Raw genomic sequence first — 15,937 nt, 5'->3', positions numbered from 1 at the left:
CATGCTGTTTGTCTTTATCTCTAGATTCTTTTACATTTAATCATAGCTATTTTAAAGTCTCTCCTTGATAGTTTCAACATCTCTGCCATCTTGGCATCTGATTATGTTGATAGCTTTATATCTTAACAATGTGTAACTTGCTTTGTTTTTGTGTCTTGTAACATTTGATTGACTCTATGACATTATGTATAAAAGAACAGCAGAGACTGAAGTAAATCATTATGCTAAGAAGCAGACATATCTCATATTCTGCAAGATACTAGTGTCTGTGCAGGGGGAGGATGAATCGGTTTGGTCAGTAGATGTGCCGAGTTTTTACTTGGTCTTTGCTCTTGAAGTCTCTAGTGATGTGATAGTGCAAGTTCCTTCAGGAATTCATTGCTTTTACCTTGACACTTCTGTGAGTCCTGGAATGTCAGAATTTTTCTTCTCTGTGTTCCTGCTATACCCTCAACTTTCAGTCAGCTCTGAACTCCAGTGTCATAGGAAACCTCCTTTTGTCCTTTTTCTCTATCCCAGCAGGTAGTCTGGGTGGAGGTGCAGATGGGTGGGAGGTGGGGAGGGGGGGTCTCAGTTCTTTTACACCAACTTCAGCCTTAGGCAAGCCTGGTGTACCTCAGTCTGAGTTGAGACTTTGAAAGCATGCCTGTACCTTCTTTTGGTGGCCAAATTGTGTTGTGTCAATGGCAGGCTTATGTTTGTGTGTGTTTTCTGTATACCAGTATGTCTGACTTCATTTTTGAATCATTTTAGAATCCTGGGCCTGAGTGAGTTTTCTGCCTCATCCCAGGAGCAGAGGAGTTTTACCTAGTGTTCAGTGCAGGGGCAAGTGTGTGTGAGTGCTCTTACCCAGCGGCTGCTTTTCTTTGAGCTTAGGGAAGGGGATAGTCAGAGAGTCTAGTCTCTCTTCCAGTGGCTTCACCTCCTTCTCTAGCTGTAGTCCATCTTTTCACGGAAGAAGCAGGAGTATTTACTGTCCTGGCTCCTGTGGCAGATGGCTTTTGCTTCAGTTGATAGTAGAGTCTGGGATGAGGCCAGTTTTTATCCTTGTGTCCCAGTGGTAGCGGATGTCTCCCTTTGTACCCCCTTTCAAGGCAGGGCTTACTTAGGTCTGTTGTTACATTCTTTTGTCGTAGTACCTGGAGGAGACTTGCAAAAAGAGCAGGGTGATGACTGTGGAGCGTCTGTCCTTGCATCAGGGGCTTTCTGGAATACTAATTGACTGTGCTAGCCCATACTGAGCTTTTAGGAATTTGATAAAATTTTAGTCGCTTATATATACGTTTAAAAATTAGAAGAAAAAAATTTTTATTGCAATAAAAAACAACAAAAATACCATCTTAACTGTTTTTAAAACTACAGCTTAATAATGTCAATTCTATTCACATTGTGTGAAAGATCTCAACTTTTTCATCTTGCCAAACTGAAACTGTATACCCATTATAAGCAACTCTATTTCCCACTCTCCTGAGTCCCTGACAGCCACCATTCTACTTTCTGTTTCTTACTTGCTTTTAGGACTGTTCATTTTTTTTTTTTTTCCCATTATTATGGCCAAAGGCAATAGCCTGTTTCTCTGTGAAAGGGGCTTGTTACCCACTGGAACCTATCACCTGGTTGCCTTGTGACTTTAAAAGTCTTTGGCCTCAGAAGCATGATTTTATAGGATATTTATCCTTAGTATTTTCCTTCTCCAGTTTACCTTAAATGTGCTTGATTTATTTCCTTTTTTTTTTTTTGGAATGCTTGTTGAATTTTATATAGGTATTTTTAAAACTCATCTGATAAATCATCTTTCTCATTTAGTTGGCTGTTCTAAAGCATTTTAAAAATTTATTTATTTATTTATTTTTGGGGCGAGTGCAAGTGGGGGAGAGGCAGAGAGAGGGGCACAGAGAATCTGAAGCCGGCTCTGTGCTGACAGGCTGACAGCAGTGAACCTGATGTGGGGCTCGTAGTCACAAACCGGGAGATCATGATCTGAGTCGAAGTCAGACGCCCAACCAACTGAGACACCCAGGTGCCCTTGTTATAAAGCATTTCATTAGAGGATTTATTAACATTGAACTATCTTTGCATTAGGGGATCAAACCCTGATTTTTCATAATTTATTTTTGTGTAAATTTTCTTGATTCTGTTTGATAGAATGATACTTAGAATATACACATCTGTATTCACAAGTGGGATTGGTCTATAGTATTTTCTTTGCTATTGAATCATATTTTTATACAAATATTTTGGTGGAGGGTCACCTGGGTGGCTTAGTTGGTTAAGTGTCTGACTCTTGGTTATAGCCCAGGTCATGATCTCATGGTTTGTGGGTTTGAGACCTGCGCCGGGCTCTGTGCTGACAGTGCAGAGCCTGCTTGGGATTCTCTCTCTCTCCCTCCCTCTTTTTACTTAAAAAATAAATAAATATGTTGGTGGATACATAAATTGAGAAAATATTCATGTCTTTCCATGAGCTACATTTAAAACTGTTCCTTATAGGCTAGTATTAGGTGCAAACCATTAGGTCATGGTTTTTACTTTTTTTTTTTTTTTGAGTGGCATATATGTATTATTTTTTTCTAATTTCTTCTGTGTACTTGTCCATTACAGTTGTCATCTTCTTTTTTGGATTAAGTTTTGGGTAAGAAATTGCTCATGTGTTTTCTTTTTTTTTTTTTTTAATTGATTGATTGAGATATAACTGACATAACAGTTTAGTAGTTTTAGGTATACAACATATGATTTGCTGTATGCATATATTGCTAAATGATCAGCACAAGTTAACATCTATCACGACACAGCTACAATTGTTTCTCTTTCTTGTGATGAAACTTTTAAGATTTACTGTCAGCAACTTTCAAATACAATACATTATTGATAACTGTAGTCACCATGCTGTACATTGTATGCCCAGAGCTTACTTGTCTTATAACTGCAAGTTTGTACCTTTTGACCATTTTTATCCATGCCATCCACACCCAGACCCTGGCAACCACCACTTTGTTTTCCATATCCATGATGTTCATGTCCGTCTCTACTCATTTGCTTCATAAGCTTTCAAATTTGTTGCCTTAGGATAGCATTTACTATTCCCTACTATGTAATTACATTTCTATCGTAAAGTTTCTGTAACTTTTTAAACTCCTAATATGGTCTTTTTTTAACTGTTTTTTAAAAAATGTTCCATAAGTTTCTTTGCTATTTTATTATGCTTAAAAAACAACTTTTGAATTTTACTTCATTTCTACTGCTTTTATTTTCTCTCATGACTTTTAGCTCATATTTTCTTAATTATTTGTCTTTTTTTTTTTTTTAACTTAGTTCTTTCTTTATTTAAAAAAAAATTTTTTTTTCAACGTTTATTTATTTTTGGGACAGAGAGAGACAGAGCATGAACGGGGGAGGGACAGAGAGAGAGGGAGACACAGAATCTGAAACAGGCTCCAGGCTCTGAACCATCAGCCCAGAGCCTGACGCGGGGCTCGAACTCCCGGACCGCGAGATCGTGACCTGGCTGAAGTCGGACGCTCAACCAACTGCGCCACCCAGGCGCCCCTTAACTTATTTCTTTAAAAGGTAAATCTTGGGGCGCCTGGGTGGCGCAGTCGGTTAAGCATCCGACTTTGGCTCAGGTCACGATCTCGCGGTCGGGGAGTTCGAGCCCTGCATCGGGCTCTGTGCTGACAACTCAGAGCCTGGAGCCTGCTTCCGATTCTGTGTCTCCCTCTCTCTCTGCCCCTCCCCCGTTCATGCTCTGTCTCTCTCTGTCTCAAAAATAAATAAACGTTAATTAAAAAAAAAAAAAAAAAAAGGTAAATCTCCTTTTAACTATGAAGGCATTCAAGTTAGAAATACTGTTCTGACTAAACATCCTTTGCTATATTCTATGCTTTTTTTTTTTTTTTTTTTTTTGGAAGAATTCTTCTTCCAAATATTTATTTGGAATAATTCCAAACAATTATTCATTGTTCCTAATTTTTGTGATTTTTGTTGTAATTTTATTATAATTTAACTTATAATTTATAATTGATTTCTTCTTTGAATCAAGGATTTCTAGGACTATGTTTTAAAATTTCTGAGTATTAACTATTTTTAGGTCTTTATCTTGTATTTATATTTAAATTTTGATTTATATTCAAAGACTTTGTTAAATAGTCTCATTTTAAAATAACTATATTTTTCTTTGTATCTATATGATTTGTTTTTAGAAATGTTTCATAGATTTTGAATAAAAGTATTTTCTCAACTGAGGAATGTGATAACCCATTTTTCACCTGTTAAATGGAGTTTAACAGGTTGAAGTGAGTTGATTTGTTTTAGGTTATTTTAAGTTATAACATTTTTTTCAGTTAAATTGGATTAATTCAAAAGGTGGTGTATTAAGTTCTACATTCTGATCTTGTTTTTGTATCTTCATTGGATTTTTAAAATTTATTTTTTATTATTTTAAATTATAAAATATAAGCAACATAAAATTTACCATCTCACCCATTCTTAGCGTACAATTAAGTAGTGTTAAGTATATTCACATTGTTGTGCTGTGCATCTCCAGAACTTACTCATCTGGCAAAACTGAAACTATATACTAATTACACTACTCCCACTACCTGCCCCCCCACCTCCCCGGCAACCACCATGCTACTTTCTGTTTCTAGGAGTTTGACTATTTTAGATACTTCTTATAAGTAGAATCCTATGTTGTCTTTTTGTGACTGGCTTATTTTAGTTAGCATAATGTCTTCACAGTTTATTTATGTGCGAGCGTTTGTCCAGGTGTCCTTTTTTAAGGCTGTATAATGTTAAGTTGTATTTATACCACATGAACATGTGTGTACAAATGTCTTTTGAGTCTCTGCTTTAAATTCTTTTGGACACATAACCAGAAGGGGAATTGCTGTATATTGTAATTCTGTGTTTAATTTTTTAGGAATTGCTATACTGTTTGCCGCAGCACCTGCACCATTTTGCATTTCCATCAGCAGGGCACAGGGGTTCCGATTTCTCTACATTCTAGCTAATACTTACTATTTTCTGGAATTATTTTTTTTTCTTTTGATAATAGCCATTCTGATGGGTGTGAAGTGACGTCTCATTGTGATTTTGGTTTGCATTTCCCTGATGATTAGTGATGGTGAGCATCCTTTCATTTGCTTATTGGCCATTTGTATATTTTCTTCAGAGACATGTCTGTTCATTTACTTTGCCCATTTTTAGTTTTGATTTTATTGTTGACTTTTAGAAGTTCTTTGTATATTCTGGATATTAACCCCTTATCAGATACGTGATTTGTAAATAGTTTTCTCCCATTCTGTGGGTTGCCTCTTCACTCTGTTGAGAGTGTCCTTTGAGGCACAAAAGCTGTTAATTTTGTTTTCGTCCTATTTATCTGTTTTTTCTTTTGTTGCCCATACTGTTGGTATCATGTCCAAGATCTCCTTGCCAAATCCATTGTCATGAAGCTTTTTACTTATGTTTTGTTTTGAAAGTTTTGTTGTTTTATGTCTTCATTAAATTTTTTAGAGCTTTGCTTGTATGTTTATTTGTGTATTGTTTGGTACATATAACTCCATGACATTTCTTAAAATTACTATTCTTTTTATTGAATGCCTTTAAAATGAAACTTATCCTATACTGATGTTCATATTGCCATTCCTGTTTTCTTTTTGAGGAAGAGTTTAACTATATTGGATTTTACTCTACCAATCAATTTATTCTGTCATTAGCTTTTCTTTTTTAATTTGTTTTGTCTTATAAAGTAGTGTTGTTGTTGTTGTTTTTCAGTATCTAGGGTTTTTTTTTTAACTCATTTTCTCTGCTTTTTAATAGTTACATGTAACATAACAACCATATACTTTTTCTCAGTTATGATTTTTTAGCTATTTTTCCTTCATAATTCCTTTTGTGAATTTAATCAAAGTGGATATTTATTTTCTTTTATTTCCTATATGACTCCTATCAATTTGGAGGATGCTTTGTGCTTTACCATTTGACTAATCATGCTTCATGTTTATAGCCACTGTTAGCTCATATAGTGCTTTGTGTGAGAAGGAAAATGCATCATTTCCTTAAGACTACTCTGATTGACAAAAAATTGTTGTAGTATACTGCCATCCAGAACATTTTGCTAACAGATACACAAATCTCCGAGGTCTACAATGTGAAGGACTCCCTCTAAGATGTGATGCCCTTGGCTGGGTATAACTTGCTGTGATAAGAGTAGGGAAAATAGATTTTTTACTACGTTTTATAGCAAGGTGACTGCCATTTTTCTTACTTTTTCTCTTTTGTGAGTTTTCATTATCTCGGTCCCCTGGTATGGTAAGGTATACTAGGGATGCTTTATTCTAAGAATATGAGCCTATGGATATTGTACTGCTGGCATTATTTCATAATTCTCTAGAGACTTCTGTGTTAATAGAAGTTCATTGGTTTCTTCAGTTAATAATATAAGCCTTGGGGTGCCTGGGTGGCTCAGTCGGTTGAACGTTCGACTCTAGATTTTGGCTCAGGTCACGAGTCCAGGACTGTAGGATCGAGCCCCATGTTGGGCTTGGCAGTGAGCATGGAGCCTGTTTAAAATTTTCTCTCTCTCCCTCTACCCCTCTCCCCTGCTTATACTGTCTCTCTCTCTCTCTCTCTCTCTCTCTCTTCAAAACAAAACAAAACAGAACAAACCTTGGGCAGAAAAATTATTTCAGTCTTAATTACAGCTTATAGATGTTTTGAACTTGTTATCTTAGTTTTTTTAAAATACATATGCTTTAGATAGCACACTTTTTTGATGTTTATTTTTAATTTTTGAGAGAGTGCACGTGAGCGTGAGTGGGGGAGGGGAGGAGAGAGAGGGAGACACAGAATCTGAAGCAGGCTCCAGGCTCTGCTGTTAGCAGAGAGCTCAATGCCAGGCTCGAACCCACAAACCACGAGATCATAACCAGAGCCGAAGTCGGACGCTTAACTGACTGAGCCATCCAGGCACCCCTTGTTGTCTTAGTTTTTAACCCTAATTTGAAAAGCACAGCAATCTTTGATCTCCATATTGTGAAAATATTTTCTGAAAAGTCTTACTATAAAATCATAAACTGTGTGCTCGGAACACTCACAGTCATGGAAATCAACTAATTTTCATTGAGTGTTTATAATGTGCCTAAGATTGTGTTTAGATCTTGCCTTAGTTTGCTTGGGCACTGGGTAGTTTAAACAACATAAATTTATTTTCTTACAGTTCTGAAGAGCTCCAAGATCAGGATCAGTTCCTGGTGAGGACTTTCTTCTTGGCTTGCAGGTGGCTACCTTCTCACTGTGTTCCTATATGAAGGGGGGAAGGGGGGGGGCGGAGAGAAAGGGAGGGGAGGGAGCTTTGGTATCTCTTCTTGTAATTAAAGCCCTATCTATGACCTCACAGGCCATATTTACAAATACAGTTGTTGCCTTGGGGGTTATACTTTCAACATAAACATTTTGGGCAGACAGACATTCAGTCTATAACAGATTCAGAGCCTAAATTCTTGAAAAATAAGGCATTAAGTCTTAAGTTTACTGTAAGAGTGAGTTCTTAATAGTTTGACTTTGTGCCACAGTAATAAAATTACACATTCATGGCCATATGTAAAGAATTTAAAGAGATCAAAACCTCATCCAGAGAGCATCTTGAAGAATTACCACGTATTCAAGAGTATTGGTTTGTGGGGAAGGATATGTAACCCTGGGCTTTTCTTCCTATAAGTGAAGAAATGGTCTCCAAACATACGCTGTTGGGTACCATGTACAGTAATACTAAGGACTCAGCAAGAAAATGCTGTTCAAGCTTCTGGCTGTGCCTCAGTGTCTGCTTTTCAAACAGAGCATTGGCAAAAACGGGGAGGAAATAAAGATTTTCTTTTCCCATTTTGGGGGGATAGGTTTTGTCTAGTATATGTTTATTTTATTTGGATCTAAAGCAATATGAGCATGTATTTACTGAATGTGCTTGGTAGTGGATTGAACGGTGGTTGTTAAGAAGAGATACGTCCCTGTCAATCTCACCAAGATCTGAATGTTATCTTTTTTGGAAAAAGGGTCTTTGCAGATGCAATTAAGAACATTGAGATGAGATCATCCTGGATTACCTGGGTGAGCCCTAAATCCAATGACAAGTATCCTTGTGAGGGTCAGAAGAGAAGTCAGTATGAAGACTGAGGCAGAGTTTGGAGTAGTGTAGTCACAAGCCTGGGAACACCAAGGAATGCCAGCAGCCACCAGAAAAGCTGGAAGGGGCATGGATTCTCCCTTAGGGTCTTCTGAGAAAGTGTGGCCTTGCCTTCACCTTGATTTTGGGATTCTCGCCTCCAGAGCTATGAGAGAGTGATTTCTGATTTTAGCTACCAAGTTTGTGGTAATTTGCTAGGGCAGCCACAGGGGACTAATCCCTACCCACTGTGAGGAATTCTTTCTGCCAAATGTGAGGGGTCCAGAATTGAGCAAGACAAGTCCTTGCTACCAGGAATGCAAACTTTTTTGAAAAGGAAACAAAAACATAATTACATATTACAATAAATTGAATATTCTAATTTTGTATAGGATGTTCTGAAAGCATTGAAGGGTACAGCTACCTTGGTTTAGAAAGTTTGGAGGATTTTTGAGGAAGAGACTTTTGATCTGGGTTTGAGGAGTAAGAGTGTACCTGGACGGAGGGGCTGGAGGGAGAAATGCGTATCAAAGGGTATGCCCTGTTCCTTTAACCCCCCTGTGACATGAGCACCCCATCTGAAATCTTATTATCTTCAATTAGAGTAAAGCACATTGTCAATTTGAGGCTGCCTTATCTCATACTCTAGTAGTATGCCTAGGTGGTAAATAGAAAAGATAAAAAAAAAAACAAAAACAAATCACCCTCCATCCAGGCCCCATCACTTATTCTTCTGGCTCAGTATGAAATCAGTGGCCTACACATGAGGCCACGGGTATAAAGAGCTGCTTACTCTGTGATGGGGCAGGGGAAAGGGTTGGTAAGCTTCTGTATAAAGGACCAGGAAGTAAATATTTTATTTTATTTATTTTTTGAAGTAAATATTTTAGACTGCTGTCTACATAGGGTCTCCAGGGCTGTGCATGTATATGTATATGTGTGTATATATATAAATTTTCAAAACACACATATATAAATTACAATTTTTTAAAAATGTGTATGTTCTACAACATACATATTTGTTGAATATGTATGTTGAAAAACTTTTCTTGGAGAGCAGGCCTTACAGAAACAGGTCCTGCGCTCTATGTGGCCTATAGGCCTCAGTCTGCTGACCCTTGTTCTATGATATATTAAACTAGGGCTTTCTTTTTCTTTGTAAAGGAGAGTGAAATATTTCTGCTGTAAAGAAGAGATATAAATATGAACAACTTAAAATCTGAGCCAAGGTATTAGCTATTGAAATTTACGACTTTCTAACCTTAAACAAATATTGAACAAGCTTAGAAATGGCCAGGAAATTTTCTTTAACATCTTAAGTTTTCTTTAACATCTTTGCCCCTTTAATAAATGGAACTTAAAAAGCATATTTCAAAGATTCAGAAGAAGAGGAAGCAAGACATGTTAATGTTTCTCTAATAACACCACTTTCAAAGGCTACATTTCTAGTTTAGTAACTAATAACATTTTAAAAAGCCCATTTCTTTTTCATTAGCACAGATGTTTTCCTATGCGAGAGGTATTGTATTTTGAAAGATGCTTTAACGACATTATGTTCTTTAGGATGTAATTGGACATTTTTGCTCGTCTTATGAGGGAACTTTGTTTTTTAGGCTTTTTTTTCCTTCATAGCTCCTGAAACTTCCCAAAGTGCTGTAGCTTCAGAAATTGCCAACAAATTATTTTAGGATTATTTTCAGTTCTCTTAAGGTAAGCTACTATAGGTATCTCAGAGATGACTTATTTTTAGTTCCTACAAAGCAGTTACAAATTAGGTGTTATAAAAAACTTTACTTTGAGCTTAAAATGAAAAGAATATTAAGGATGTTTTCAAAAGATGTCTTACGGGTCAGACTTTCTTTCAGGCTATAGCACAGTTCTCATCTGTTCTTTTTTTTTTACCCACTGGGTACATACAGTTCAAGTGGATCAATAAAATTTGCTGAGGCAAAAGGTAATTTTGAATACAAATTGTATTCTGGAAGTCAATCTGAGATACAAAATTAGGATGCTTAGCAGTCGGTCTCTGGTGTTCCACGTGGTACTTGTATCTTGTTTCTAGGTTACGAGCCACTGATTCCTTACCCTCCAACTGCTTGCTTTAGCTGCATCTCTCATCCCACTGACCTCCTTTCAGAGAAAGATCTCAAGTCATTTCAGTTTCATTCAGACCAACTGTGATATCCTTGGTGAAGTCTGGCAAAACAATTAGAATTTTTGCATTTGTTGAGTGGATTACAGAAACTGCAATCCATCTCCTTGGCGTAGACTAGGCCATTAGGTTGTAACATGAGTTATTATTTGTTCCCATTCCCCAGTCTAGAGGAAGAGACCAAGCACATTGGATGACCTCTAGAGTTACGCTGTGATAAGAACTGTAGTCCTGGCCATAGAGGGAAAGTCATGGTAACTCCTAAGAATGCTCTGTGGAGGGATGGCCTATGAGCCACACCTTGATGGGTGGGTTGCTTTTGAATGGGTGGAGGGAGAGGAAAGGGCTGTCCAGGCACAGGAAGCAGCTTGAGCTCAGGGTGAGGCAGGAAGTGCTGGGTGTGTATAGGGCTGAGGTCCACTGTGGCTGATTGAACCCACAGAAATGCTTTCTTTGGAAATATACAATGCTTTCATAGATTTAAGCCAACAGAGAAACTTGAGAGACTTCACTTTAAAAATTTAGATTTCCAATTTCTTTTGAAAACTTTGAATATCTTATAACCATTGGTTGAAGCTTATCGTTATTCCTTGGTCCCACATTATTTTAATTACTATATTTTAGACATTTTAATGTGGATTAAAGTCTTCCCTCCCCCCCCCCCCCCCCCCCCCCCGCCGCCAAATGTCTTGGCTACTTTGGCCACTTTATTCCATATCACTTTTTTTTTTTAATGTTTATTTTATTTTAGAGCATGTGAGCAGGGGAGGGGCAGAGAGAAAGAGGGAGACAGAGGATCTGAAGCAGGCTCTGCACTGTTAGAGCAGAGCCCATTGTAGGGCTCAAATCCATGACCTGAGCTGAAGTCACTTAACTGACTGAGTCACCCAGGTTCCCCTGTCTTTTTTTTTTTTTTTTTAAGTTTATTTATTTTGAGAGAGAGGGAGGGAGAGAGCGAGCGAGCATGAGCTGGGGAGGAGAAGAGAGAGACAGGGACAAGGAGAATCCCAAACAGGCTGCACATTGTCCACACAGAGCCTGAGTCGGGGTTCCGTCTCACAGACCATGAGAATATGACCTGAGCCGAAATCAAGAACTGGTGTTCAACCCACTGAGTCACCCAGGCACTCTAATTCCATAGGACTTTTATAATTATTTTATTTTACTAGAAATATGGTATGTATTTATAGTTTACTCAAACTTTGTTTTATATTGTTTTTCAGTAAAACATAGATTTGAGTTCTATAGATATTTTATATTTGTAGTTGCTATTGTGAATGTACCCCTCGACCTTTTATATTTTTTAACTAGTCATTGTTGGCATGTTTTTGTAGGAAATCCCCATTGTTTGGATTGACATTTTTATTATGGTAAGGAAGTACCCTTTTCTGTTTTCACTAAGAATTATAATCAAGAATAGATTTCAAATTTTATCAAATGTTGGGCATCTTATAATATTCCTTTTTGACATGTTAGTGCTTTGGATCATAGTATGTGGCTTTTTAGTAGTAAATTAGTAAGCTTCACATGTTTTTCTGTGTTCTAGAGTAGTCAGAGCATCAGAATGATCTGTTAAAAGTAATTTTGACATCTATCATCTGTTCTTTGAATATTGGGAAACTTGATGTCTGTATCTTTTTAAAATAAGTAATTATTTAGGTTTATTCCCCCCACTGCATCCCACATAATCTGTTCTGTAGCATCGATCCATTCAGATTTCCTACTTCTTTTAAATCAATATTGATTGATATTCATGGTTACCTCTAAAATAATGTTGTAGTTGTTTTCAGATTTGTTAGCATAAATGTAAACATGTATTTAAAAAATTTCCATTTGGTGGTTAAAAGTAGTTCTTCATTTCATGATTTGTGTATTTTATATCCTTGAAAATTAGTTTATGTCTTACCATTTAAAAAATATTCAAGTTTAGTACTTCTGTTTTCTGTTGCATTTCCTAATTGGTTGTTTGAGTATGGTTAGAGTTTAAATTTAGTTATTCTCTTTCTTTCTTTCTTTCTTTCTTTCTTTCTTTCTTTCTTTCTTTCTTTCTTTCTTTCTTTCTTTCTAGAGAGAGTGTGTGAGCATGGAGGGACAGTTGGGGGGGGGGGGGAGAGAGAGAGAGAGAGAGAGAGAGAGAATATGAATGAATGCATGAATGAATGAATCTCAAGCAGGCTCCATCTCAAGACCCTGCAGTCATGACCTGAGCAGAAATCGAGAGTCGGATGCTCAATGACTGAACCACCCAGGTGCCCCTAGTTACTCATTTTTAGTTAAAACTGATACTTTCTGTGTTTTGTCACACAGTATATGAGTAGTTTAGATAAAATTGCCACATATATTTAAAAACAATGTGTGAACTCAATGTAAAATTTGATGTAAAGGTGTTAACCTTAGTCTGTTGTTCATAAAGAGTTCTCCTTGGCTTCTGGAAGAAAGATCATATGTAAGTGAACATTTAGAGTTTTTCACAGTTGTAGAGCAGTCAGTAGGAATTCAGCAGCCATCTGATACCCTAATAGTTTTGAAAAAGTTGATCTACAGAGATTCTCAGGAAACCAGGGTGATGTAGACATAGGTTAAGTTATTGCTACTGTTCTAGAGCACAGTGCATGTACTCAAAGAGATGGGGGACATACTTCAGAAGAATGTGGAAAGAGTCTTTTGATAGGATCATTACTGGATGAGTATGAAGTGTCTGTGCCATCACAGACATGTGGATGCATTTAGTTTCTGAGATGGCTGATGCTATAAGAAAGTGTTAAAAAAAAAAGAAGGCGGGGTGGGGAGGAACAAAATAGCACATGGAAGATTGAGCATTTTTATCGAATGGAAAGTAAAGGACTATATGTAGAGTAGATAAGCCTAAACTTTGTTTTATCAAGACAAATGATCTAACATATCTCATAACTAAATATTTTTGTGAGAACAATTGCTTTTTCTCTTGAAACTTGTATAAAATGTATTTGTCTCGACTGTTTGCTGACTGGAATCTCAAGGCCTATATGTGGGCATTTCCACTTTGATGTCTTCTCTTTGCTCCTCAAGCAACTCATGTTCTGACCAAGTGGATGCATCATTTTTCAGGTACAGGGCAAGTTTTAATGGCTTTACTGGGCTTTCCTTGATTTCTAGTGTCTGATAAGTGGTTTATTTCTCTAAGCTTTTTTTTTTTTTTTTTTTAAATTCTTTAAATTGGTATACATACCTAGAGACCTCAGAGTTAAATAGGTAGAACATGAAATGATCTAAAAAGTGATGAATGAACATTCCTTTTTTATTTTTATCTCAATAGGGATTATTATCTTGAAATCCAACATATTTCTTTAACATAGTGGTACTGTAATTACAAATTTTGATTGGAAACTGTAGAGAAAAATTGCATAGAGACTCTTACCTGGAATATTTGCTCTTGGAAATGGAATCCTGAATACACATGTGTCCCATGTAGCCATCTTTAGCCTCTTTTCGTTCGAGTTGTTTTGAATTGGAACTAACTCCCTTGGCGAGGGTGTACTGTCATAATACAGAAAAAGAATAAGAAAGTCTGTCTTGAATTGTTTGGCTTGGCTCTGTTATATGGTCAGTGGAGAGATAGTTTGAGTTGCTACAACACCGTATTGTCTTTATAGATAGAGAAAAATGCCTAACAATACTTGTGTTAGAGAAGATGTCTAATAATCATTTGCTTAGCATAATAAAATTATCTGTTTTCTAGACAGTTTTATTTTGTCGAATGTGACTTAATTTATGGTCTTCATAAACCAGTGAAAAAATTATGAATTTTTCATAATTTTTCATAATTTATGTGAGCAGTTTTGTAAGTATGCATTTATTTTAACTCCAGAAAATGTCATTGCTTATCAACAATGTGAACGTTTTGAAAAAATGTTGAAAAAAAATTTCAAATGAAAAGACAATTTATGTCTTGAAATGTAGTGTTGAGTAAAAGAAATGGGAATTTAATTATAAAGTGCCCTAAATTAGTCTCACTTTTATTATGTTAGAAAACTTTTCATTTCCTCTTCTAGTGAAGTGTATTAATCAAGACATCACCAATATTTAAATTAATAAATGAACTTTTCAGATAATTAAATGAAAATTTTATGTTAAATATTTAAATGCAATTTTAATGTCTAAGATGTCCAATTAAAAAATTGATATAGTTGTTGAAATACCTGTATTATCAAAACAGTCTCAAGTATCAGTTTAGATAGCTACTTGTTTAAGACTCTGCAAGCATTTCCTATATACAGGTAAAGCATAGATGAAGCCTTTAATAGCTAGTAAGCAGCAAATGTGATTATGAAATATAATTGACTATGAGTGCCTTGAGGACAGGGACAATGCTTTATAAATAGTCTTGAATTCTTAGCTACTGTGGTACAAGCTATATAGAGTAGGGACTCAATCAAGTGTGTGAAATTCAATTATACCATTTCTTTTTAAAGCTGACAAGAAATTGCTATCTCATAACTACCTTAATTTTATTACAATAAGAGGTGATGCTGAGAGCATCCGTGTCTGGACTTGAGTTCCCCTCCCCACGCACTGTCCTTACACATGATATGAAAGGCGTTTTCTCCCTCTCACTTTACAAAAGCCTTCTTCCTCCTCTCCTTGGGAGATAATTAGGCACAGTGTGTATTAGTTTTTATCCTTTTATTTTCAGTGCTTGAGTATTGAATTATTTGAACAAGCACTTCATCCTTTTATAGAAAAGGTCCTCCTTCAGAAGCTGTGTTTCTGTTAACATGTTCAGGTTGGAAGCCAAGTAATGCTGTCTCCTGCACTTATGCCCTTGGTGAGAGAAGCCAAGAAGTCATCCTGTGTTTGCCATAGGAATCTATGAGTTTACTCTTTTGTCAAGGACCTTTTCCCTCTCCTCTCTACTTTTCCTTCCCCTTGCTGGCTTTCTCAGTACTTTTTTTCTCTTTGCTTTGTGAATACATTTACAGTAATGTCAAATTATTCTACTCTGTATTGTATGATGCTTCCAATTAGACTATTTCAAATATGGTAATGATGTGATTTTAGTGTTTTTGCTTCTTTCCATTTTCCCTTCATTAATCAGATTGATATTTTTCAAAAAATTTAAACAACTAGTCCAGTAAAGTTGGAGATAATTTGGGACAAAACTAAATTCTGTTTTGGAGATTTAAAATTCATTTAGTTGTAGTATTTCTAGAAAATACTTGAATTTTAAGAAGTCTGAAATGGCTAAGTAAGTTACTATTTTTTTTTTGGCAGTATGTCTCCTGACCTTATGTTTAGACCATCGGAACTGCATAATTGTTACCAACTTTCTTAAGAGAGTTATGAATACAGTTATCCAGTAAACCTTCTATTTATTTAGTAAAAGAACAGGTGTCTTTGACCAGCATTGAAACAGTCATTTCTTATGCTGCACTTGGCCCTGGTGATGTACCAAATATAATGCTGACCCAGTCCACTGTGAACTATGCAGCTTATGGTCCAGTAGAAAAGACAGACATCCGGGGCGCCTGGGTGGCGCAGTCGGTTAAGCGTCCGACTTCAGCCAGGTCACGATCTCGCGGTCCGGGAGTTCGAGCCCCGCGTCGGGCTCTGGGCTGATGTCTCAGAGCCTGGAGCCTGTTTCTGATTCT

General features: G+C 36.5%; 1 protein-coding gene across 21 annotated transcripts in view; it reads left to right on the top strand.

The window, feature by feature from the left end:
* KLF12 (Kruppel like factor 12) overlaps positions 1-15,937 on the top strand; it is a 442,425-nt gene that overhangs the window by 17,036 nt on the left and 409,452 nt on the right. For 4 of the 21 annotated variants that reach the window (XM_023252233.2, XM_023252227.2, XM_023252234.2 and 1 more), the window contains exon 2: positions 7,217-7,276. The exons of 5 other annotated variants lie outside the window; for them this stretch is intronic. The gene's annotated coding sequence lies outside the window, so the exon portion shown is untranslated. Of the gene's footprint in view, positions 1-4,221; positions 5,123-7,216; positions 7,277-9,322; positions 9,388-9,790; positions 9,869-15,937 lie in introns of those variants that run through there. 12 more of the 21 variants (XM_045054306.1, XM_045054309.1, XM_045054312.1 and 9 more) reach the window with 8 other exon arrangements.

This window comes from Felis catus, chromosome A1 (genome assembly GCF_018350175.1).
Source record: "Felis catus isolate Fca126 chromosome A1, F.catus_Fca126_mat1.0, whole genome shotgun sequence".
Taxonomy (NCBI): domain Eukaryota; kingdom Metazoa; phylum Chordata; class Mammalia; order Carnivora; family Felidae; genus Felis; species Felis catus.
The sequence above is the reverse complement of the archived record's forward strand: the minus strand, read 5'-3'. Positions and strand labels throughout refer to the sequence as shown.